Genomic DNA, 24,700 nt, shown 5'->3' with positions numbered 1-24,700 from the left:
TAAAGTAATGTATAAAGAATCATATCTAAGTGTAATTTCTTTGTCTTTTACCATTCAGTGTTTTTATTCATAGATTTATAGGCACATTGTAATCACAAACGATGAGGAAAACTATGAAAACCATGTTTTGCGGGACTGGATTACTTAATATAACTTGTTCCAAGTCTTTGCATTTCTTTCTGATATGCATACGATTACATTGGAGAATATTCAATGATAGGATTACACAAAATGATGTTTATCAAAATGAAATCCAAGAAACAGAAACAACAGTTTTGTTTTATTTTTCCTCCTTCTTTGTCACTGTTTTTGTTTTCTGTACTTTTATCTTGTATGAAAGGTTATCTGTTTGAGGGAGGATGAGGGGCGCAGAGAAATGGTGGGCCAAAGGGTCAACAAATGCAGCAGTGGTACTCACTAGACTCTACGTTGAAAATGAGATATGTAACATGTGGGTGAGATAAGGAAGTAAAAACTGGGAGTGAGGAAAGAGGTGATTTAGTTAAAAAACAAATATACCCATTACCTGACTTATGTAACTATAACACCTCTGCACATCACCGTCAAAATAACAATTTTTAAAAATAGTTCAGATTTGAAGTCATGTTTTTTGACCTAGAATTTATATTGTTTCTACTTTGTGTTTATCCTTCACTGTACATATGATTCACTCTTACACAAATACATATGAGCACAATTACTTTCTTACTCATGAAATGCCAGTCAAAATGTATCACATTAACAGAGTGAAGACAAGAATTTTCAATCATATCAACGGACACAGAAGAACTGTGTGACAAAATTCAGGTTAAGTAGAAAATAAAGAAACTTACTCAACATAAATACTGTTTTTGAAAAGCCAACAGCTATTATTAATTTAAGTGTTGAAAGACTGAAAGCATTAAACTTCTAAGATCAGAAAAAAATACAAAATATCTGTTCTTATTGTAAGGTTCACCAGAAAGGAAATGGGCCACATGGTTCAACAAGAGAAGAGTTTATTGGAGAGTGAGCAAACTGCCAGCCCACACAAGATGGAATTGCAGAGAAGCAGAGGGGAAGGAAGAACAGAAAAAAAAGGAAGGAGAGAAAAAGTAAGAGAGAGTAAGAGAGAAAAGGAAAGAGAGAGGGGACTTGTGTTGAGTCAGATTACATAGGGAAAGAAGGGAGGTATGGCCAGGTGGATTGGTTGTGATCTCTGAGAAGAGAGAAATAATTGCCTCTAGGTGTTCTAGTTATCTAGGTAACGGCAGGTACTGAAGGAGGAATTAAACAGGTGGGAAGCCACCCCCGGAACCAGACCCCCCCCCCCCAGGAGGGGTGCTGTCCCTGAGCTTTCTCACATAAGCTGGTGGTGCTCGACCACTTGAGCCACAGTGTGGGGGCACACCTGGAAGTCAACTAGCTGGCCCCGCCTGTTTCTCAGTCTTGGGGCCACATGTGGCTAAAATGGCTGCGCCTAACAACAATGCACAGCTGCTACTGTGGGCTGTGACGCCCCTGCTCTTCCGCCCTTGATGAACAGCTCACCCTTCCCCTTCCTGCCGATCTTAGACCTGATTGGCTCCTGTGCCTTATATTAGTGGCACGTACTTCCCCAATAAACGAGATCTTGCACTGACTTGACTCCCAGGCCATCTGATTGTCCTCCGGAGAGGGAGGGCTGGGTGTGGGCAGTCTGTCGACCCTTCTCCTATCTTGGCTCCTCTGGTAGGGGTGTGCCTTCCCTGTGTCTCCTGTGGGTCAGGGGAGCGAGATGGGGGGTGCTAAAAATACCAACACCACAGCGCCATTCCTGCACTTTTTTTTTTGTGCTGGTTCATTGGAAATAAGAGTCTCATGGACTTTGAGGCCCGGGATGGCTTTGATCAGCACATCTTCAGATCTCAGCCTCCTGAGGAGCTGGGATTACAGGTGGGAGCCACCAGGTGGTCCCCTACTTTTTAAATCACCTCATCTCAGCAGCTGAGTCATTTCTAGATGGCTGTCTGTGGGATTCCTGGGGGTGGGGGGGGGGTGAGAGGTCAGGGCATGGGAAGATGGTGGTAGGCCGCATGACTTCCAGTCACTTGATGGTAAATCTGCCAGGAGAGCCAGAGGGAGGTGCATATTAGTATTTTCTAGATCATTCCACAGATCCATCAGCTCATCATGCTGAGCCTTGACTAAAGACTCAGGCCCCCCACCCCCCTCCCCCGGATTCAGCCCACCTCTGGCCACCACCGGCTGATCTCGGGTGGGGTGGCCTGGCCTTCTGAGAGGGCCCCGGGTGTTGAGGCCAAGGGGGGGGGGGGGCGCTTCACTGACCTGCTGCTCGATGTCCAGCAGGAGCCCGCTGGCCCGATCGGGAAAAGGGGGCTGCAGCCACTGGTCCCCCAGCTCCTCTTTCACAAGTGACAGCCAATCTAGGGCATCCTGAGAGCTGCGGATGCCCACCTGCAAGAGCCCAGGGGGGGCAGGAAGACCAGTCAGCGGAGGTGGGCTTGCCTGGACAGTCCTGACAGCTGTCCGCCCTCCTTCCTTGTTGCTTTGGTCATCTGGCAAAGGCAGCACCTGCCTTCTTGCATACAACAACTCCACAACGTGTGGGTGGGGAAGGGAGAGAGAAATGGCAAACAAACCAACAAACAAATCTTTGAAGAGAATTTTTCAATGGGACAGGCCACTTGGAAGTTGACAGAAAAAAATATCCAAATTCTTGCCTGTTATCCCAGCTCCTCAGGAGGCTGACATCTGAGGATTAGAGTTCCAAGCCAGCCCAGGGCAGAAAAGTCCGGGAGATTCTTATCTCCAATGAACCACTCAAAAACAAAACCAAAAAAACGAAATTCATAAAATAGGTGCATGTACCTCTTCCTTTTTGAACTTTGTTTTCCAAGTATGTAATTAAATTATATTTTCCCCAAGAGCTGACAAAAGCCAGCTTCACAGTCCTCCAAAGGGCACCTGCAACTCGCCATAAAATGCAAAAATGGCTATTTCATTCAAGAACTCTACAGATGAACTCTGAGCTTCGTTTGTTGTTGTTTGTTTGTTCAGTCCTTTCCTTGTATCTCATTATTTTGTTTAATAAGCTCATCTCCTCCTGAATTTTCTCTTCACCTCATATTATTAAAAGTAATAAGTCTATTTTTCATTGTTGTTCCTAGACTAGGCAAGAAGGAGAAAAACAAATTAAAAAAACAACAACAACAACAAAAACAGATGGGAAGCATCTTTATGGAGCCTTCCCAGGGGTGGATCTTACACTTATCACTGACACTCACCATGATTTTTAAAGAATAATTATATAATAAGTAGGGACAATAAAACTATCCTTATTTCCAAAGGGAAAGGAAGATGTAAAATTATCTGTTTGAACTGATGATTTTCCTTCAACATGGAAAGGAGATATTAAAATTATCTGCTTGAAATATCATTATCTTGCATATGTAAGTCTTCAAAGTCCCCCCAAAAAAGTAACTGATAAACTATTGAACTTATTTGCAGCATATAGACTGCTTAATATAGAGACTATTATTTGTCAGTTGAAGATTCATAAATTAATACCTGAAACATTTATTAGTTGATCCTTAGTTATAATTTCTGTTTGGCTCTGAGGCCAAGGATGAGTTCAATGACTGTCCATAAGACATCTCAATTGTATTTACAGTAGAAATATTGTAATAACCAGCAGGGTGTGAAGTTCCACCCCATGCAGGTGTCACTGACAGCAGGTGGGGGCGGAATTAGGCTGCTCAAGCTCAGGACTGTGAGCAAGGCAACCTAGGAAGTCCTGCTCCTTGTCAGCTTCACTGCCACAGTGGCACTTCTAAGTGAGCCTGGCTGCTGGAAGGGGGCGGGACATCACAGGGCCAGAATGTGTGTTATATACATGTATAGGTATATATATATATATATATATATATAGATAGATAGATAGATAGATAGATATAGATATAGATATAGATATAGATATAGATATAGATATATGCTGCCTGTTTAGAGTTTGGGGGAGGAGAAGAGGAAGAGGAGAGAGGAAAGTGGGCAGTGCCTGCCTGAGGAGCTGAGCAGTTCTGACTGAAGCCCAATGGAGCCCAGTGGAGCCTGTCAATAGAGCAGAGACAAGGAGGAGGGAGGGGGAGGGCTTGAGGCCTATGGGAAAGTCCAAAGCCTGAGGCCTGAAGAGGAGCCTGGAGCCTGAGGCCTGTGGGTAAGTCCGGAGCCCGAGGCTTGTGCAGAGGTTTGAAGTCTGAGATTTGTGGAAAAGCCTAAGGCCTGCAGAGAGGCCTAAGGCCTGTGGGGAGGTCTGAGGAGAAGCCTGCAGGAAGGAGGAATAGAAAGAATCTTGCTCCTCTGGACGTTTGGAGGTTTGGAGGCTGAGGCTGTTGGGGGTTAAAGATTGGAGGTTTGGAGTTCAGGGATGGTCTGGGTCCTGGATTAGCCCAGGACAAGGTAGTTGCAGGCCAGCATTTGGAGGTGGAGGGCTGTTCTGGTTCTGAGTTGTAGGTTGTAAATAAAGCTCCTTTGTTGTGCGTCCATGGATTTTTCTTACTCTCAGGATATAATACATTAAGATAAATGGTTTTTCTTGAACTTCTTTGCAGCTAGGTTTATCCTTATGAGTATTTTCTTCTTATAAAAAGAGCATTGGAGAAATTTTTAAGCAGGCTGGGTAATGGAATTTGGGTAGCAACACGTTTAAAACTAGAGAAAATATTTACATTTTTTCTTTTGGTCAACCTTGAAAATTAAACTCAAGGCCTGGGAACTGTACCTGAGCATTTTTGTTCAAGGCTACTGCTCTACCGCTTTAACCAGAGCTACACTTCTGGTTTTTGATTGGGTAATTGGAGATAAAAGTCTCCCAAGTATTTTGTGCCTGGGTTGGCTTTGAACCTTGATCCTCAGATTGCAGCCTTCTGAGTAGCTAGGACTATAGGTGTGAGCCACCAGCACCCAGTTATGTTAACTTTTTTCTCTATTGTACATAAGCAAGCAAATGTAATTTTCCTTCTAACACTACCTCTGTAACACTTTTCAGTTTTCAATGTGTTTTTAAATTTTTTCCATGCACTATTCCTTTCTTGAACATCACTTTTGTTCAAGTGAACTTACCGTTATCAAGGTTACTCCAGGCCCATAATGAAAGACATTAATCAAATCTTGAATTAAATATTTAAATAGTGGTTCAGTGTAAAGTATCTTGACTTAAGTTATATTGAAATTGAATACCATGGACATTTGAAGCCTTTTATTTTGTTAGAAGCAAGCTTTACAGTATATCGAGTTTTATTTTTGTCAATGGTGACAAAGCAATCCTGAATTTAAATCCTGACAAGTGATTCTTTTGTCAGTAATGACAAGGCAAAGTTGAATTTAAAATTCAAGATATATTTTAATTATATTTTAAGAATAAACAAAAGAAGAGTAAAGGATTTAAAAAAAATAAAACCCTTTCCAGTATTTTCACATTGGTGAGGCACTTGGAATTGTGTGTACATGTGGTCTCCTGTCAGTGTTTTATGTCAGGAAAATCATTTTGCCTGAAGCTCTTTTCTAGCAAAAAGTTTTAAGAGAAATTTCATGTAGCCAACTGCTTTAAAAGACAAACTCTTTATAAAATAACTGTTAGTTTAGAAAGAAAGCACATCTCAGAGTTGACAAGTGTGTGAAGTGCTTTTATTGCATCTGAAATCATCTTTCATTTCTGTACTTTTATGAAATATTTATGGCTTTATAATGTTTCAGGCAAAATTAAATATGATATAAGTAATCACCTCTTATAGAACATATGATTAATAAACATGTAATACCCAAAAAGAAGACAAAATATATAGCTAAACAAAAGAAAGTAACAAATTATAAAATAAAAATATATTTAGAAATAAGAAACTACTCATGCTATTTAATGTGAATACCAAAACATGTTTCAAAGAGTATGGCAAATGCTTTTGCCAATATAATTCAGAAGTAGGTTTTTGAATTATTTTATTTAATTTCAAATCATACCCTTTCAAAAAAATTATGATTAAGTACTTGGGCAAAGGGGTTTTACTTCCATCAGTCAAATTACAAATAGAATACCTCTTGTCAATATCACCTTTTCTTGCATTCTTCCCATTTTCCATTCTTTTCCCTACCCTTAACTTATATAATTCATTTTTTATACTGTGAATTGAATATAAGGCTTACATTTGCTCACATTTTCCCCTCTATTCCTATGTTCCCCTTTGACCTTCCCCCTACACAAAACATGTTCACATTTCCTGGTATCCATTTTGATAAATAATACATTAGTTGTTCTGAGGAGTTACATGTTTGGACTTGGTTCTTAAAAAGTACTAATCAAGGAACTCCCATAGGATCAAAATATAATCATAATGACATTTTTTGAATTTGTATATGTCTTAGTCCAGAAAACCTTAAAGTAATCAGAGGTATTAAAATATTTGTATTTTATCAACAGCACAATTTTACCAGTTTTGATCAGCATACACAATAACTATCTGACTCAAAGTATGAATCATACAAATGACATAGAAGTAGTGATTGTCAAATCCCTTTATAAAATCAACCCAAGGGCAAAATTATGAAGAATATAAGATGACAACTTGAAAGTGATTGTTAGAAGCTGCTTGCTTTTGATGATATCTAATTTCAGAATGTCATTGTTTGAACATATTGGAACATATGAGCAACAGTACTAGTCATTGAGTTTCACAATGTCATATAGCACTAAAAGCATTCACCCTTATCCCAGCATTCCCTGGGGAAGCATCTTTCAATGAGAAGAGAATTGTATCAGTCTAGAAGAAAGCCACTACTGTACAGAAATGAGAAAGACATATATAACAAGAGCAAGCTCTAAAGGAATTCCTCTTTTGAAAAACCAAGCTATCATTTAGGGATGAAAATAAAATGATTCATTCTCTCTCTTTGTGAGGACACACATACGCAATCACACACTATGTCACTGTATTTTAGTAATAATTGACCAATTTATATAACCCTTCACACAGATATATAAATTCAAAACTGCTTGAAAATCATGATTTGTTTCTAAATTAACTCATTACTAAAAATAAATAATCATGTTATGTCTATGTCTATCCATGTTTTATCAATTTTGTTGTGAGGCATGCTATTACATAGATTATTGACATTACTTGCCATATAATGCACCTATATTCAATTTTAATCAGGTATTCATTCAGTTCGAATACAAACTAGCATAAACACAGATTGTATTCCATCATTTAGTGGTACAAATTATAGATGTAAATTTTCAAACACCACCAAAATTTGAGTTATGAATTATCTCTTTATATTGACATAGGTCATATTTTGACAGAATGTACTATTTAAAATGTACATGTTCTAAATTATAAAAAAATAAGTGCACACAAAGATAGATAGATAGTCTGTGTTTGAGATTGGTACACAAGATTGTCTAAGGTAATACAAGTTTTGATTTTCATCTATATTTCAGGCATCATAAAAGTTTTGAACTGCAGTTTTCATTACAGCCACCTGTGATCATAAGACTACATACTACTCTGTCTCTGATGATACCTTTACTAGTAGAAGTACTTCAGGTGTAATATAGTTTTCTGAAAATAGTGACCTTGGTCACAAAATAGTATGTTCATACACGAATTCATTAAATAAACACTTCTTTCTTTCAGAATGGTATATACTTTCTTTAAAAATTTTTTTCTTTATTTTATGGGTGATGTATAGAGGGATTACAGTCAGATAAATATGGTGATAATTACATTTTTTGAAGTTCTACCTTCTTCCTCATTTTGTCCCAATTCCTTCTCACTGCCTGACTCACCTCTTCCTCAAATTGTAAAGTTCATTTCTAAAATAGGTCTAGTGAGTACTGATGTTACTTTTACATTGGTTTTATATCCTTTGTCCTAGTGTTTCTATGATTCCCCTTTCCTTCCCCAAGTCAGATCCAAGTCAGATAAACTTATGTACATGACAACAGTACAGAAAAAAAAAGCAAAGAAAACATTCACTACAGGGAAAATAACTGAAAACAGTACACTAATTTTTCCAAGTCTTTTCATTTCCTTATGGATGAGACAATATCATTCTTTCTGAAGGAAGCATAGAATTCCATTGTCTATATATGCCACATTTTCTAGATCCATTCATCTACTGAGGGGCATCTGGGTTGATTACATATCTTAGCTATAGTAAATAATGCTACGAAGAACCTGGCTGTTCTGGTAGCTTTAATGTGGCCTTGTATGTGGTCTTGGAAAAATTCCAGGGTGTGGAATTGCTGGATCATGGGGAGCTCTATTTTTAGTCTTTTGAGGAACGTCCATATTGCTTTTCAGAGAGGTTGAACAAATTTACATTCCCTCCTACAGTGTATCAACATTCCGTGTTGGCCATATCCCTGAGAGTATCTATTAATATTAGTTTTCTTGATAATGGCCATTCTAATTGAGGTGAGGTACAATCTCAATGTAGTTTTTTTTCTTCAAATTTTTAAAGAAATTTTATTGACAAAGTGATATACAGAGAGGTTACAGTTATGTATGTAAAGTAGTGAGTATGTTTCTTGTCAAACGTATAACCTCTCCCCTCATTTTTCTCCTACCTCTCCTTCTCTCTATCCCACCCCCCACTTCCTACCAAGTTATACAGGTAGTTGGTTTACAACATAGCATCTTGTAAGAATTGCTGTTGCATTGATTTTGATTTGAATTTCTTTTATGGCCAGAGATGTTGAACATTTCTTCATGTGTTTATTGGTCATTCATATTTCTTCTTCAATGAAGTCTCTCTCTAATTCTTTACCCCACTTATTAATGGGTTGCCTTTCTCTGAGGATTTGTTCTTAATGGCTTAATTTTTTGAGCTCTATGTATATTTTGGATGTGGGTTCTTTGTCTGGTGTATAGCTAGTAAAGATCTCCCAATCTGTGGGCTTTCTATTCATCTTGCTAACTATATTAAATGGCAACTTCTTTGTAAAACTACTTGAAGATAATTTTTAGAGAATTACTTTTAAAAGAGATTAAACTAATAGAATATGTAAGAAAATATAGGAACAATTCAGATTCCTCAGTTTTAGCCAACCTTAACTGCAGCTTTCAGGTCCTGGTTTTGCCATGTAACAAACCCTTTCCTCCAACGCTGAACACTGATCTTTGTAGAGTCATTTGACACCATCCTGTAAACTTGTGTCACTAATAATTGCTAGTTATAGATGTTGCAATTATGCCCCATCTGCTGTATTTGTTAGCTTCCACAGTTCTGTGTCAGTCACTAAAAACAGCTTTGTGTTTCATATGATTTACATGATAGTTTTGATTTTAAAAGTTATTTGACCTGGGATAATCAAATTATTTCCTAATAAAATAATAGCCAACTACTATCAAAATACTAAAATACCAATCCTCTCCAGCCAAATTTGTTATTTGTAGTGTTAATGGAAGATCTGGAAAACTGTGTAATACTGACCATAATCCTGATAATATTACCTGTGTAGATACCACAAAGCTTTGAAACCAACTTTATTTTTAAGTAAAATTTGGTATTATTTTGAAGTTTTGTAGAAGGATTTTCTATTTTGAGAATTAAACTTTATCCTGAGCAGTAAGATTTCCTTCAGTATGTGATCCATATATAAAAATCACAGTAAGTAACAAAGGGAATTTGATTATTTAAATTGACAATAAGCACTTACTAGTGTCCTCTCTCTGTCTCTTTATGTGTATGTAATGTAACCACAATGATTTTTCAGTAATTTGGTTAGATAGGGGGAAAAAAGTCTTAGTAATCAAGCATATGACTTTAAATTTCAGTTGTTTACTTTTCAGCCTGTCACTAAACTTGAATAGGTTTATTACTATGAGCCACAAAATGACCTATATGATAAATGTCCTTTCATAATAATAGATAAAGAAATGCCATCTTGAGTCAATAATTTCATAGGTGTTTCTATTATATATGGCCTTGCTGATACTCCTTTGAGAGCATAAGTGTTTTATATGCAGCCTGTGATATAAACATTATCTTTGACATATTGTAGAATTCATAAGTAGTATCAAAAGGGTTTGTGTGTCTTTGCATATGACAGTCATTATTATCAATGATAGAATTTCTGGTGATTCATATATAGCTCAGAGTATTTATCTTGCAAGGTTTTACACAGTCCAATCATAATCTTGCAAATGTTAATTTTTTTTATCTTTTCTTCTCACCGTAACTACTATATGATAATTCCTTTTCAGATTTATGTTCAAATTCACAGAGTGCCATGAGATACCAATTTATTTTCTTTAGACATGTTTGCTTCCAGGTAACAGATTTGTAATTGTGTATGAATTCAGAACATGCCAGAAGTAGAACAATTTAAATATTTTGCTACATTTACTCATGCAGATGAAAGGTTGTTGTGGGATTTGTGTGACAATAAAATTTGAGTCTGTTTTGATTCAAAGGTATTTGCTAGGTAATTTTATAGTCTACCATCAGAGAGGCATAGCATTTAAAATTATTTGTTTTACTTTCATCATCAACATGATCAAAACAGTGTATGATGTTATGTGGAGTGCACCAGGGTTCTTTTATTAAATACAGTAAACATGAATGACTTTGAATCATGTCTTACAAATTCCCTTTTCCATACATTCATCAAATATGAGTAAGAAGGAAACTCAATTATGTATGTGGGAAAAGATCTATGCAATTGATTTTGTAGAAAATCCTTGATAATGCAACTTTATTTAGATATGTTTCAGTTTCATTTCATTTGCATTTTTGAAGTAATCAAGGTGTGCTATATGAAAAGTATATTAGGCTAGATGGAAGACAAGCAGAGATGAATACCTCTATAGCACATTGTTCCTTCTAAACTAGGTTCCTTTTAGTGGACTCTTCAAGTATGTATTGAAATTGGCAAAACACCAGATTCTCAAGGTTGAAAGTAATATGTCACTTCCCAAAAGCATTAATGCTGTTGAAGACAGAGAAAAAATGATGAATTTCTATTGACTTCTGTTTGTAAAAAGTGATTGTTTTCTGTGTCATTTTAAGTGAGGTTGCTGAGATGAGTACCTTAAATAATATTTTTGAAGTTCTATTTATCCCTGTGGCTGTCAGCCTTGCATCACATTTTACAATTTAATTACAGAAACAGATATTAGAGTTAGAAACTTTATGTACAGCACTATTTGATTAAAGTATATTTGCTTATTCTATTAAAATGAGCTACTTTGGAACTCATTATCAGATATTGCTTAAAATCAAATTTTAGGCATCCAAAATGTACATCAATGACTGAAGGGCTGGAAAATTCACTATTAAGTAGTCATTCAAGGAAGAAAAATCTAGGAGACTTGGCCGAGGAAGGAACTATTAGAAAAACTACTAGAAGAATCTAGGAGACTTGGCAGAGTCAGCGAATAATTAGAATGTTGGACTGTTGAAATGGCTTAAGCAGTAGAGTGAATGACAAGCAAGCATGAGGCCTTGAATTGAAATCCAAGTATCACTAAAGTAACCAAAAAGAATAGAATACCACTAATGATCATATATATGATATATATCTCATAGATATATGATATTATATATAAATATATGTATGTATATATGTATATATGTATATATATACATATATACATACATATATATATATATATATATATATTACCTTCAAACCGCAAATAGATTAGAGCATAGTCTGGGTCACCTGAACGACATGAGCCAGTTATTCTGTCATCATAAGTAGGTTCAACTAAAGTTCTATAACACTGTAGGAGGAGTAACATTTTAGTGTGGGTCACTGTATTAAATGGTTGCTGTGGTGTGCATAGAGCTGTCTATACTCATCCATGTCTCCTTCTGAATACTTACTTTGTTTACGATTTTCAGATACTCTACAGAACATTCAATTGCATTTCAAATTCAATATGAAAAAGTAAATATTTCCTAATCTTGTATTGTACACATTTTTATTAAAATATTTGTTTTTCTATGACATAAGAATATGAGTGAATTTGGGCAGTGGAGGCTCCTGCCTTTAATCCTAGCTACTCAGGAGGATGAGATCTGAAGATGGTAGTTCAAAGCAAACCCAAGCATTAAAGTCCATCAGACTTTCATATCCAATTAACTACCAGGAATAAAAGGACATAGAATTGTGGTTCAAAGTGGTAGAGTGCTAGAGCTCAGGAACAGTGCCAAAGCCTTGAGCTCAAGCCCTGTGGCTGAACCCCTACCCCAAAAGTAATATGAATAGGATTCTCATATATTTGTGAAATATGGCAATTATATTTGCAGTGGTGGCTTTTATTTTGCAGCAAGAAAATATTTGACCAAATTTGGCCATGTAAGTGTGTTCTAGTTATTTAACATTTAATTCTAGCTGTCAGTTCCTCGATATATCCACCATTTTACATGGAAAATACTTCATGTAAATACAAGATAATAGAAAATGTTCTATGTTCAAGTTCATGTGAGAAGAGATCATAAAGAAGTGCTGCAGAGGATGATTCTGAATCACTTATATACTTATACAAACATGTCAAAAGGAACCCTTTTGATAAGTAGTTGATACTAATAAAAGTATGGAAGAAAACATTTAGTAGCTGAGTTTAAATAAAAAATTGAGCACAGATAAATATGGTGATCATATCTCTGCTGTTAGCACTTATAAGTCTGAAGAAGGAGGACAAATTTATGATTTTTCGAAGCCAACCTGGGGTGCATAACATGAATGTCACAAACAAAACTAAACAAACCAATCAAGCAAAAAGCACAGAATAAAGTGGCTTAAGTGGTAGAATACCTACATAGGAATTATAGAGCATACTCTTCAGTGTGGGAATGGATCAGGAAAGTGTACTGTATAAACACAGTGAAATTTTACTTACCCATCTGGAAGAGTGATATTGTAAAATTTGTAAAAATAAAATAAAATTGGAAAGACCTAGAAAACTTACATTAAGTCATGTAAGTCAGGTCCAGAAGATTCCCTTATATATGGAATCGAGACTTAGCTTATAAACATATAAGCAAATGCTTTGGGTGCTATATAAATTTATATTTATATATACATATATATGCTATATACTTATAAACTGAAAAAAGTTATATATAAACATATATGTATATGTGTAAACTTATTAACTGAAAACAGTACACTCAAGGAATAATTCAATTAGTGTAATTTCTTAGAAGGGCAAAATTCAAAGTTAAGCAAAGAAAACACCTGGAGTGAGTATGTGAAACAACTATGGGGACGGTGGGGGGGGGGAGGGTTGAAGGAGCAGACAAAAAAAATGAAAGATATGGGGAATGCAATCAAGAATCCAAGGTATACATAAGACAGTGAGTACATTTATTATCCAACTTGTTACCTCCTCACTGTGTTACTTATGAAACTGTAACCCCTCTGTACATAACTTTGTTTTTTTATGTTTTTATTATAAAACTGATGTACAGAGAGGTTACAGTTTCATACGTTAGGCATTGTACATCACTTTGACAACAAAGAAAAATAAAAAGAAACCAAGATGTAGCCTACAAAATTAAGAAGAGTTAGGAAGAGGATAGGTGAGAGATGGTTGAAAGAGCATACACTGATCAAGATATATTATATTCATAAACCGCTTTGTTAAGTGGCAACAGTACAATTACTTAGAGATAAATAAAAAATAAAAAAAATAATTTAAAATATTGAAACCTAATGTTGAAAGACACTAACATCAGGAATCATTCTGATACTGAGTATTAGAATGCCATGAATTATTTCCCAGGATTTTGGCAGATACTTAAAAATGAAGAAAATAATAATTCAAGTATGTAATATTTAATTGCACAGTACCATGTCTAAATCATAGTGAAGATATGATTATATAAAGTAAAATGTGAAATGTGGATAAAATACTTAAAAAATTTCACATAATGAAGACAAAGTTTTTCATTTTATTTGCACATATCTGATATGTCAGACCATTAACCTATCTGCAAAATCAGTACTGGAGTTTCAGATTAAGACCTTTTTCTCTGTTTTCATGTTCAGAGTTAGTGCTTTATCACTTAAGCCACAATTCAATTTTGCCACAACTCAATTTCCAGATTTTTATTTATTAATTAGAAATAAGATTTTAGGGATTTGTCTTCCTGGACTTGATTTGATCTACAACCCTCAGCCTTCAGCTTGCTGAGTGGCTAGGAGAGTGGCATGAGCCACGAGTATCTGGCTTTCAAACAAGTTTAAGTAGGAAATCAGAGGATATGTTTTAGGTATATGTTCTTATTTATCTGTTTATTCTCCATAGAAAAAGCTTTACTTTGTAAGGATAACTAAGCTTGAAGGATTGTCAGTATACAATTAATTTGGATCCATTGAAACTATCTCCTCATAAAATGTGATTTCCTTTTTAAGATTACAGAAATTCACAAATAGAGTGAGTATTTAAAGGGAAATTCAGAGAGAAAGTAATACTAAATCAAATTACTGGGTTCCAATTACACCTTAGATACACTTAAAATCCATTTATAATGTTATTAATATACGATGTTCTATTTCATATTCCTAAAAGTTTTAGTGATTAGTTGATGGAAATAACTTTGCAATATTTTCTCTGACCATCATATTATGAAGTTATTTTCCAATATTCAAGTATTTTAGCATTTTTCTCTACAGGCTTCTCTTGATATTCTGTCAGTCTATAATTAATAAATAAGTTTACTAATTTGAAAAACAGCTTGTACCTCTATCAATCTAGACAGTTTTTAGTACATTTTTCAAACACATCTGTTGCATTTTCACAGTCAAAACAGATTAATTTACATGTTTGTGTTTTAATTAGATGTAGCAGCAGAAATAAATTCTAAAATAAGCATATTATGTTTCTTTGATTAAGAACTTCTAACTTCAAATCAAGAATTAAGTATCATTAAAAATTTGTATATAATACCTTGGATAGTAAGATTGAGATGTACTGTGAAAGTTCTGTACTCGCACTTAAAACTCATCAGGTATTATTACACATTTCAATGACATGAATTCACATTTTCTTAGCAAACAGTAAGGAAGTAAACACAATGGCCTTTACTTTGGATTTCCAATCATCTGGTAATATGTTGAACATTCTTTCAATATATTGTCTTCATGTTATTAAAGATGAAATAATTCACTATTAATATTTTTCTATTTTCTAACTACTAATCATCATATATTTTCTGCAGTGAACAATATAGGAAAACAGATTTTGTTATGTACTTCCTACTCAGTAGAAGAAATATCTCCTGGTGCAACAGCAACATAACAGAACACATAATATAGTGCTTTCGCTTTGTTGATGTTCTTCAATTTCTTAGGTTATTTTAGTTATTTAAAAACAAAATTAAAAAAGATAACCATTAGTAAATAAATCAAACTGTCAGGCTGTAGTATCACAATAATTTACATTTCAGAAGATCTCAGCACTATACCCTATCATGTTTTAAGACAATTTGGCATATTATTATTTTCCATATTTCCAGTGACCAAGTTAAAATTAATTAAACTTAACTAAGATAAAATCCAAGCTTTTTAATCGATTTTTTTCTTGTTTTTTTCTGGCACTGATGGAGGGCTTTATGCACTCATTCAGCCTGTTGCTCATGGCTGATGTTACCATTTGAGCCAGGTATCTACTTTGGCTTTTTCTGAAGACTCAAAAAACTTTCTGCCTGGGCTGGTTTGCTGGCTTCATATTGTGACAATTCAGTTCTCAGCCTCTCAAGTAGCTAAGATTATCAGATGGAGTCACCAGAACTCATTTCACAGACAAACTTTTGTTTTTTTTTTTTTTTTGCCAGTCCTGAGTCTTGGACTCAGGGCCTGAGCACTGTCCCTGGCTTCTTTTTGCTCAAGGCTAGCACTCTGCCAATTGAGCCACAGCACCACTTCTGGCCATTTTGTATATATGTGGTGCTGGGGAATCAAAGCCAGGGCTTCATGTATATGAGGCAAACGCTCTTGCCACTAGGCCATATCCCCAGCCCACACATACAAACTTTTGACAATGAGTGTAAACTGGAAATACTTCACAAAAGTTTATAAAAGTGGACAGGAAAATAAAGTGGTGACTAAGTGGCACCTCTAGCATCTTCTCACAGATATGGAACAGCTGTACTTGAACCACATTACCTAGAAAAAATCAGAAAGGAGGGCTCATTCAATTAAGCACTGCTATCATTTAAAGAAAAGCAACAACAACAACAAATAAATGCTATTGAGAACATAAGGGAAAGGAACATTCATACTGTTGGTGAAAATATAGTTAGTCTTGCCAGTATGGAGATCTGTGTGAAGGTTCCTCAAAGAGCATAAAAATTAAGCTACTTTGTGATCCAATTGTTTGGTAAGAATTTAATAAACTTTTTGGTAAGAGGCGTAAAACAATATAGGGTAGAGATAAATTGCACACATATTTTTATATAGGCATTAGTCACAAGGACCAAGCTAAGAAAGAACCTACATACCCAACAACTAAAAAACTGATGAAAGAGATGTAGAAGATATGCATAAGATAGGATTATTGAAATATAAAAAGTAGTTATATTGTGCATGCAAAAATTGAAGAAACTGCAGATGACCATTCTAAATAAGGTAAAGTAAGCTCAAAAGAGAAAATCACTTTTTTATAATGATATTTGGAATTCCATTCAATAGTGATGATGATGATGATGACGATGATGATGACGATGATGATGATGATGATGATGACGATGACGACAATGACAACATGTGTGCCTGGTGCCAGTGGCTCACAACTATTATCCTAGATATTCAGGAGGCAGAGATCTGGGGGGGACGATTTAAAGCCACAGAAAAGAAAGGAAGAAGGAAGGGAGGGAAGGAAGGAAGGAAGGAAGGAAGGAACGAAGGAACGAAGGAACGAAGGAACGAAGGAACGAAGGAACGAAGGAACGAAGGAAGGAAAGTAGAGAGGGAGAGAGGGAAGAAGGAAGAAAAAAGGAAGAAAGGAAGGAGGGAGGGAAAGAAGGAAGGAAGAAAGAAAGGAAGGAAGGGAGGGAGGAAGGGAGGGAGGGAGGGAGGGAGGGGGAAAAAGAGAAACTAAGAAACAAAGGAAACTTTTTCTTCTTAGTTCGAAAATGAGAAGATTCATGATATGAATATACAACATACTGTTTCTGTTTTAGAATTCATTTATTCACTTAGAACTTGTCTTAAGCTTTGTTCAGAAATTACTTGAAGACACTAATCATTTTCATAAGATTTATTTTACTAGAAAATAGTAGACTCTTTAAGATCTACTATTAAAACTCTAAAAATTAAAGTAATATCTAAAAACCTTAGAAAAACGTTTTGTTACAAGTGATAGAAGATTTAGAAATAGCAAAAAAAAATCAAGAAAATATCACAAAACTCTCAATAATTAAGGTTAATTTTGTATCACATTTATGCTTTCCTGGTATTTTATAGTCATCCTGGAAAATAATGCCTAGCCATTAAGAGTTTATATCTAAAGACATTTGTGTTTATTCATTATTTTAATTAAATTCTTATTAATATGTATTTATGGGCTTGAGTCTTCTATATTTTGACCTCAATGAAATACTTCTATAGTTTGCAACCCTATCTCTCTCCTGTTAATGCTCCAACTATGAGGTGCGTTAGCACCAGCATTCTCAGATCGCAAATCTTGACACATTCTCACAATTATTTACTGCTATATATAAAATTCATTTTTATTTGCTATCTTCAAAATTATTTCTTGAGCTACTAGAAAACAGAGGTTTGTTATATCTCTACACTCTGGTGAGGTGTGTCTCTCGAAGTGTTTATATGCATGGTCTCTTGAATCAGCATGATGAAAATTATGGAAAGTTTAAGAGACTCAGCCTAGTGGGAAACCGTAAGGCTGGTACCTTGGCAACTTCTAGCTTCCTGTCTTACCACATGCCCTCTCCCTGTTCCAAATGCTCCTGAGCTTGTAATGCTATCCAACATCTGTAATGTGTGGACTACAAGAAATGATTCTCTGTTGAATGACTGGTAAGATCTTTGGATACTTCAGCCTCTAAAACTATGCACTAAGTATCTTTTCTTTATAAATATCCAGTCATAAGTATTTAGTTCCAGTAATAGAAAATAGGCTAATGCACTTTCCTCCTCACCGAATGTTTCTTCTAGCTATATTCTATCCATACCACTAGTTCTGATGAGTTACGGTCCACTCTATATCTGAACATTCAAGTCATTTTCAATGAGAACTTTTCTAATTTGCTCATTACTATCTCAGTCTTTCTTTTTTTAAAAAAGCCTATTCAACTAATTATAAAATTCCCTACATTTTAAACAATACTCTAAACCCAAGAAAGGTTGAGACAATGTGACCTATTAATGTGATATCTGTTAAACAGGGTGCAGTGCAGAATGTTCCTAAATACTACCTAGTGTGAATTACTTTTATACTTGTAGATTTGCCAGAGATAAACAAACCTTAAATGTAAGGGAAATAGAGAATATGGTATTGAAAAAAATATTATGATAAAAATAATATTGTGTTCTCAAACATATTCAGAATTTGAATTTTGAAACTACATGAACATGACATTGTTTATTACAATGTGAAAGTCATTCAGCAAGAATATATTTATACTCAATATGAATGTGATGTTTCACATTTAACAATTTAATGATGCAATTTGTATATTTGTAGGGTCTTTGAGTTTCATTTTCTCATGGTCCTAACTTTCTTTGTTTATTTACTTTATTTTGCTATTTTTATGAAGTAGTCGTTCACAGGATTTTCAATTCCACAAGAAATGTTAAGAGGGAAATGCATATTGTATATTTCCAATGCTTACATGTAGAAGTGATACAGAATGATACAAATGTGTTTTTACTGGACAACTGATACTGTTCCCTCTGTATAATTCATTTACAACTAGATAACACTGTATTTTCCTTCTGCCAACTTGTCCATTTTGAATTACTGTTACAACTATTTTCATACTAATTGCAATTTAAAGCTATATCTTTTTATTCACGAGGCATCAAGGACTCAAGATTTAGACTTTCTATTACAAACACCATTTTTCCAAGTTCAATGCAAGAGAAACATGTCATAACTGACTCTATTAAGAAAACTAAAGAACATATAGCATTTTGGTTGTTATCTTTGGATATACTGTATATTTACCTTTTTAGCAGATTCTACATAAGTTAAAATCTGTAAACTGAAACTAAAATTTGTTCAATTGTCTATAATTGACTCTTAATTTTGTCGGCAATATGCCCACAATATAATCTAATGTTGAAAAAGGTAAAACTTTCAGGTCTTTCAGTCACTTTGGAAAATGACTATCAAATGATATTTTGGCTACATTTTCAAGTTTAATGTCTTCTCTAGAAATCTACTAGTGTTAAACACAAAATAAGGCCCTCATTTTCCCTGCTTTCTTTCCATTTGAAACTCAGCAGCTGATATTCAATTTGTTCACTTCCTTCTTATTTCCCTCCTGGGGAGAGTTATAAACTATTCCATTTCCCCACTTAGTTTGAGTGAGAGATGCATGCAACCACTTAGAATGATTTATTTGTGAATGAGTTGAATTAATTCCTTTAGTTTGCCATTTGTCAATGTGTTTGCAGTTTAAATCAGTGAACCAGAGTTAAATAATTTTATTTAAATATGGAAAAATTGTTACCTTATTAAAAATAATGACAAAAATCAAGTAGAAAAGTGAATTGGCAGGTATTTTTCTCCCTGCAAAATAAACAAATCACTTCTTGAAAATGGAAACTAGATTTTGAGAAACATAAAAATAAAGATTAAAAATTTGTATTCATAGTGGAAGAAAATCAAGAAGACCAAATTGTAGATAAATATATAAATAAAATAAAAATCCTGATTTTCATTACTGTAATAGCACTATTTATCTGTTTCTTTGTCTATCTGTTGAGCTATGTTACATATATACACTTATATGTTGTCTTTTTATTTGTTCCTTCTAAAACTTTGATTATTTTAATTTTCTTGTTTAACTTTCAAGATAGCGTTAAGATCAAACTACACTTTTTAAAATCTCATTTTATTAATTTAAAATCATGTAAATATAAACAATACAAATTGGGGTGCTGAGTCTTACTATGTTTCCCTGCTGATACTGTAGTTTCCACATGTAGGCTCCAGTGATCCTTTATCAGCTGCTGCTGTAGTTGGAACACCAGATAGTTGCAATTTTGCCTAGTCTAAAGTGAATTGCACTTCAATAGAAATATACAAAACTCTTATTTTTGCTCAATTCTTCTTTTTTTTTTTTTTTTGGCCATTCTAGGGCCTGGACTCAGTGCCTGAGAACTGTCCCTGGCTTCTTTTTGCTCAAAGCTAGCACTCTGCCACTTGAGCCTGAGCCACAGTGCCACTTCTGGCCTTTTTCTGTGTATGTGGTGCTGGGGAATTGAACCCAGGGCCTCATGTATAAGAGGCAAGCACTCTTGCCACTAGGCCATATCCCCAGCCCCTCAATTATTCTTTATTAAAACTAAAACTTAAACATGGTTAGATAAGAAATGTATTCATTGCCCTACATATGAAACTATAACCTCTCTGTACATCACTTTGACAATAAAGAAATGAAAATAAAGACTATCTATGTACATCGTCCAGAAAATAGTGAAATTCACTAAACTACATTGGGCTACAATCAACATTGAGCCAATTTGAACTCATTGAAACACAATGAACACATAGGAAGGATTTTTGTGCTGCACAACTGAATACACGAACACATATTTTGTACTAAGACCAGTGCCATTTAGTTGGAAAATGGACAAATTAATTGTGTCCAAAAATTATTATTGAATGAATGATGGAATAAAGGGAAAGTTTCTAGGTAAATAAATAAGGAAACTCGACGTGGAGAGAAAGAAACAAGCCAAAGCTTGAAGTATAAGAAATGCCAAATGAGGGAATGGATTTCAATGCCCAAGTTGACTTTGAAAGCTCCTCTGTTACAAATGGTGGAAAAGTTGTGCATAATTTGTTTAATAGCTACGAAAACTTTCTGAGAAACTTTGTAAACTATTATATATATAAAGCATATATATATATATAAATATATGTATTTATATATACAGAAAAATTGTGTAGCAAATACAGCCATCTTTTGTGCTTTGTGATAATTGCCAATAGTGAATGGCATCCATGGTAACACTTACTTATTCTGAGATACAAAACATAGTCATGAAAAAAAAAACATAGTCATGTCCATCTGATGTGTAAATAGAATTGTCTAAAACTTAAAAAGGAGTCAAATCTAAGCCATACTTAAGTTCCATGTATGTCACAAGTGGAATGACTGCTTGAAAGAATAGACATTAGTAGAGGAAAAGTAATAAAGCCATCAAAAATAAAACATGAAGGGATTGATAAATGGGACTACATGAAACTTAGTTTCTGCAAGACAATGGATATAGCTAACTAAAAATCACAGAATGGGAGCAGATTTTTACCAGCTATACATTAGACAAGTGCCTATTATCCAAAAATAGACTTAGAGCTAAAAATAATTAAACCCTCAAAAATATAAAACCTAAAAGCAACAACTGAATTTATAAATGGTCTAATAATTTAAAGAGAGATTTCTCAGAAAAAAGAAATATGGTCTATAGACACATAAAGATATGTTCAGCACAACTAGCCATAAAGGAAATGCAAATGAAAGCAACACTGAGATTCTAACTCACCCTAGTCAGAACAGCCACTGTCAAGAAAACTAACAATAACAAATGCTGGCAAGGATACTGTCAGATGGGAACTCTATTATGCTATCAGTTGGAATGTAAACTTGTTCAAGGATTCTAGAAAGCAGTATGGAGGTCCCACAAAAACATAAATATAGAGTTTACCTAGGACACAGCAATTCTTCTACTGGTCATTTATCCAAATGACCATAAACCAAGCCACACTAAAGCTTCCACCACAACCATGTTCATTATTTGCCTTAACTGGATCATTTTAAAGAATATTTCTTATAACTACTTTTATATTCTCCCAAATTATGAGCTTTTCCATGCTGCAAGATAAAGTCTCTAGATTTTTTTTGATGAGAGAAATAGTAAAATACATTTTAATTAGTGATACCATGTATAGAATATTTATAAGAACTGAGAAATATATTCATGTTTGTGTTTCTTAAAGTTCACAAGGGATTCTGAAACTATGTAGGTGGTATAGCCTCGGGATAAAGAGGAGTCTGTGAATAACAAATTTAATATTCATATATTCCTACTATCCTATTACTCAAAATGGTAATTTCTCATGTATTCAAGCTACATGACCTGATGTCATCTAAATATTATGTTCATATATTTAAAAAACTCATATATAAGGCTTATTCGGAATCAGACATTACCTAAAGCATTTTATACATAACAATTGTAAGTGACACATGGTTACAAGTAATAGCATTATTATTGTGTTGACTATGTGGAACACAGGAATATGTTCTAACATTCCTGACTCCCACATCAGGTCAGAGACTAAGACCCTTAACCCCTAACTCCACCACTATAGCAAATGTCTCTAATCCTGTTTGGATTGCTGTGCTATTCCTGGTGGTAATATCTTACTCCTGTAGATGCCTGGATAAAGATTCACAATACATTCACCATTTGGATACTTCATTTTGGAGACTTCCAGCTTTTCTTCAGGAACAGAATATGTGTTTTATAAAATCTGGCTTAATTAAATGTTTTATGAGAACTGCTTTTTTCTGTTTTAATTTTAACAAGACATGATTCTCCATTTATTTGAGTATTGATTTCTGCAGTATTCTATAGTAATCATAATCAGGTCACTTGTTTTTTTCATCATATTTCTTCAGTGCTATTATGATTCATGCTATCATAACTAGTATTTTTATTTCCAGTTTGATTACACCTAATATAAATAAAACTTATTTATATTTAGTTTTACTCTACAACTTTGCTAAACCACTTGTTCTATAGATTTTAATTCTTTCAATTGAATATAATTATGCTATGTTTGCATATGCAGTCTTAATTTTTAACGTGGAAACCTTTCATGTGTTTTGTGGGGTTTTTTGACGGGGGGGGGGGGGGCTTCAGCTTGATCTCAGGCCTAAGTGTTGTCTCTAAGCATGTTTGTGTTCAAGGCTAGCACTCTACCACTTGAGCCACAGTGCCACTACCAGAGTTTTCTGAGTAGTTTATTGGAAATAAGAGTCTCATAGACTTTCTTTCCTGGGCTTGCTTTGAACCATGACCCTCAGATCTCAGCCTCCTGAGTAGCAAGGCACTCAACCACATTTCATCTTGTTTTTCATTTTAGCACAAAAGCCTTCAGTGTCCTATATTGTTAAGACAATTGTGTTTTCCCTCCTTTTTATTATTCTAATATGGTGGACTTAATTGATTTTAAATATTTTTAAATATATTATCTATTTTAAATTTTAAACCACCCTACATTCTGAAGACAATTTCTGCTCAAGAATATATACTGTTGCCCCTCAAATATACTGTAGAATTTCCTGTGTTAAATATTGTCTGGAACATTGTCATTTGCATGTATGTTTATGAGTGATATTGACATATATTTCCATTGTTACTAAAATTATTTGCTTTAGAATCATGGAATTTCTGTCCTCAAAGAATGGGTAGAATACTATTCTTTCCTATGTACTATATTTAAAGTTTATATAATTTAAAGAAAAATCTTCCTATTTGTTTTTCCTCACTTTTAAAGCAAGTATACACTATTTTTACAGGTGTATCATTGTGATATTTATATACATGAAGATGATATAATTTGACCAAATTCACTCCCCTTTTGGCATTGCTCATCCCTTCTACCCCTATTACAGGATACTTTCAGTGGGTTTCATTCACTTACTTTCATATATGCCTGTGCATTCCTTGATTATATTCAACTTCCTTCTCATATTCCACTCAACCTCCCACTCCCACTGGTAACACTTACAAAAGATATCATTATTTACAGTCTGGTCTTTGTCTGTTGAGATGTAGATTATCATTTGACACAAGAAGATTGTTGTTTATCTCAAGCTAGTTAATTTCACTGAATATAATGTTCAGTTCCATACATTTTTCTTTTTTAATACATTTGTATAATTACTGGAAAATAATATGCAAAAGGATCTGTTTGAACAGTGTCACCCCTTCCTTCCCTAGCACTCTTCCAGTTTATCCCTCTTGGTCTCACCCACAGGGTGTATAGTTCATTTTCAACATAGTGTCTAGAATCAGTGTTGCTTTTTTTACTCTTTTTCCCACCATTCTTGCTCCCCTTCTCCCTCCCAAAGGCAGATAAACAAGAAAAGGATAAATAGTACAAAACCAACAACAATGGAAAAAAAAATTCTGGTTTACACACACACAAATGATTTCATTTCATTCTTCTTTATGGCTGAGCAAGTTCATTTATCATTGATGGATACCTTATGATGTAGCTACTGTTAAATAGTTATGGTGAGCTAACATATTGAGTCAAACCAGATATCCATCAACGGAAAAATGGATCAAGAAAATGTGCAACACACACATACACACACACACACACACACTCCATGTAATTCCATGATTCCATCAGAAAGCATGACTTTGACCCATTTATAAGGAAATGGAAAGACTGGAAAAATTTATATTAAGCAAGACAAAACAACAACAATAACAACAACAACA

Source organism: Perognathus longimembris, chromosome 22 (assembly GCF_023159225.1).
Source record: "Perognathus longimembris pacificus isolate PPM17 chromosome 22, ASM2315922v1, whole genome shotgun sequence".
Taxonomy (NCBI): Eukaryota; Metazoa; Chordata; class Mammalia; order Rodentia; family Heteromyidae; genus Perognathus; species Perognathus longimembris.
This window is presented reverse-complemented; position numbering follows the sequence as displayed.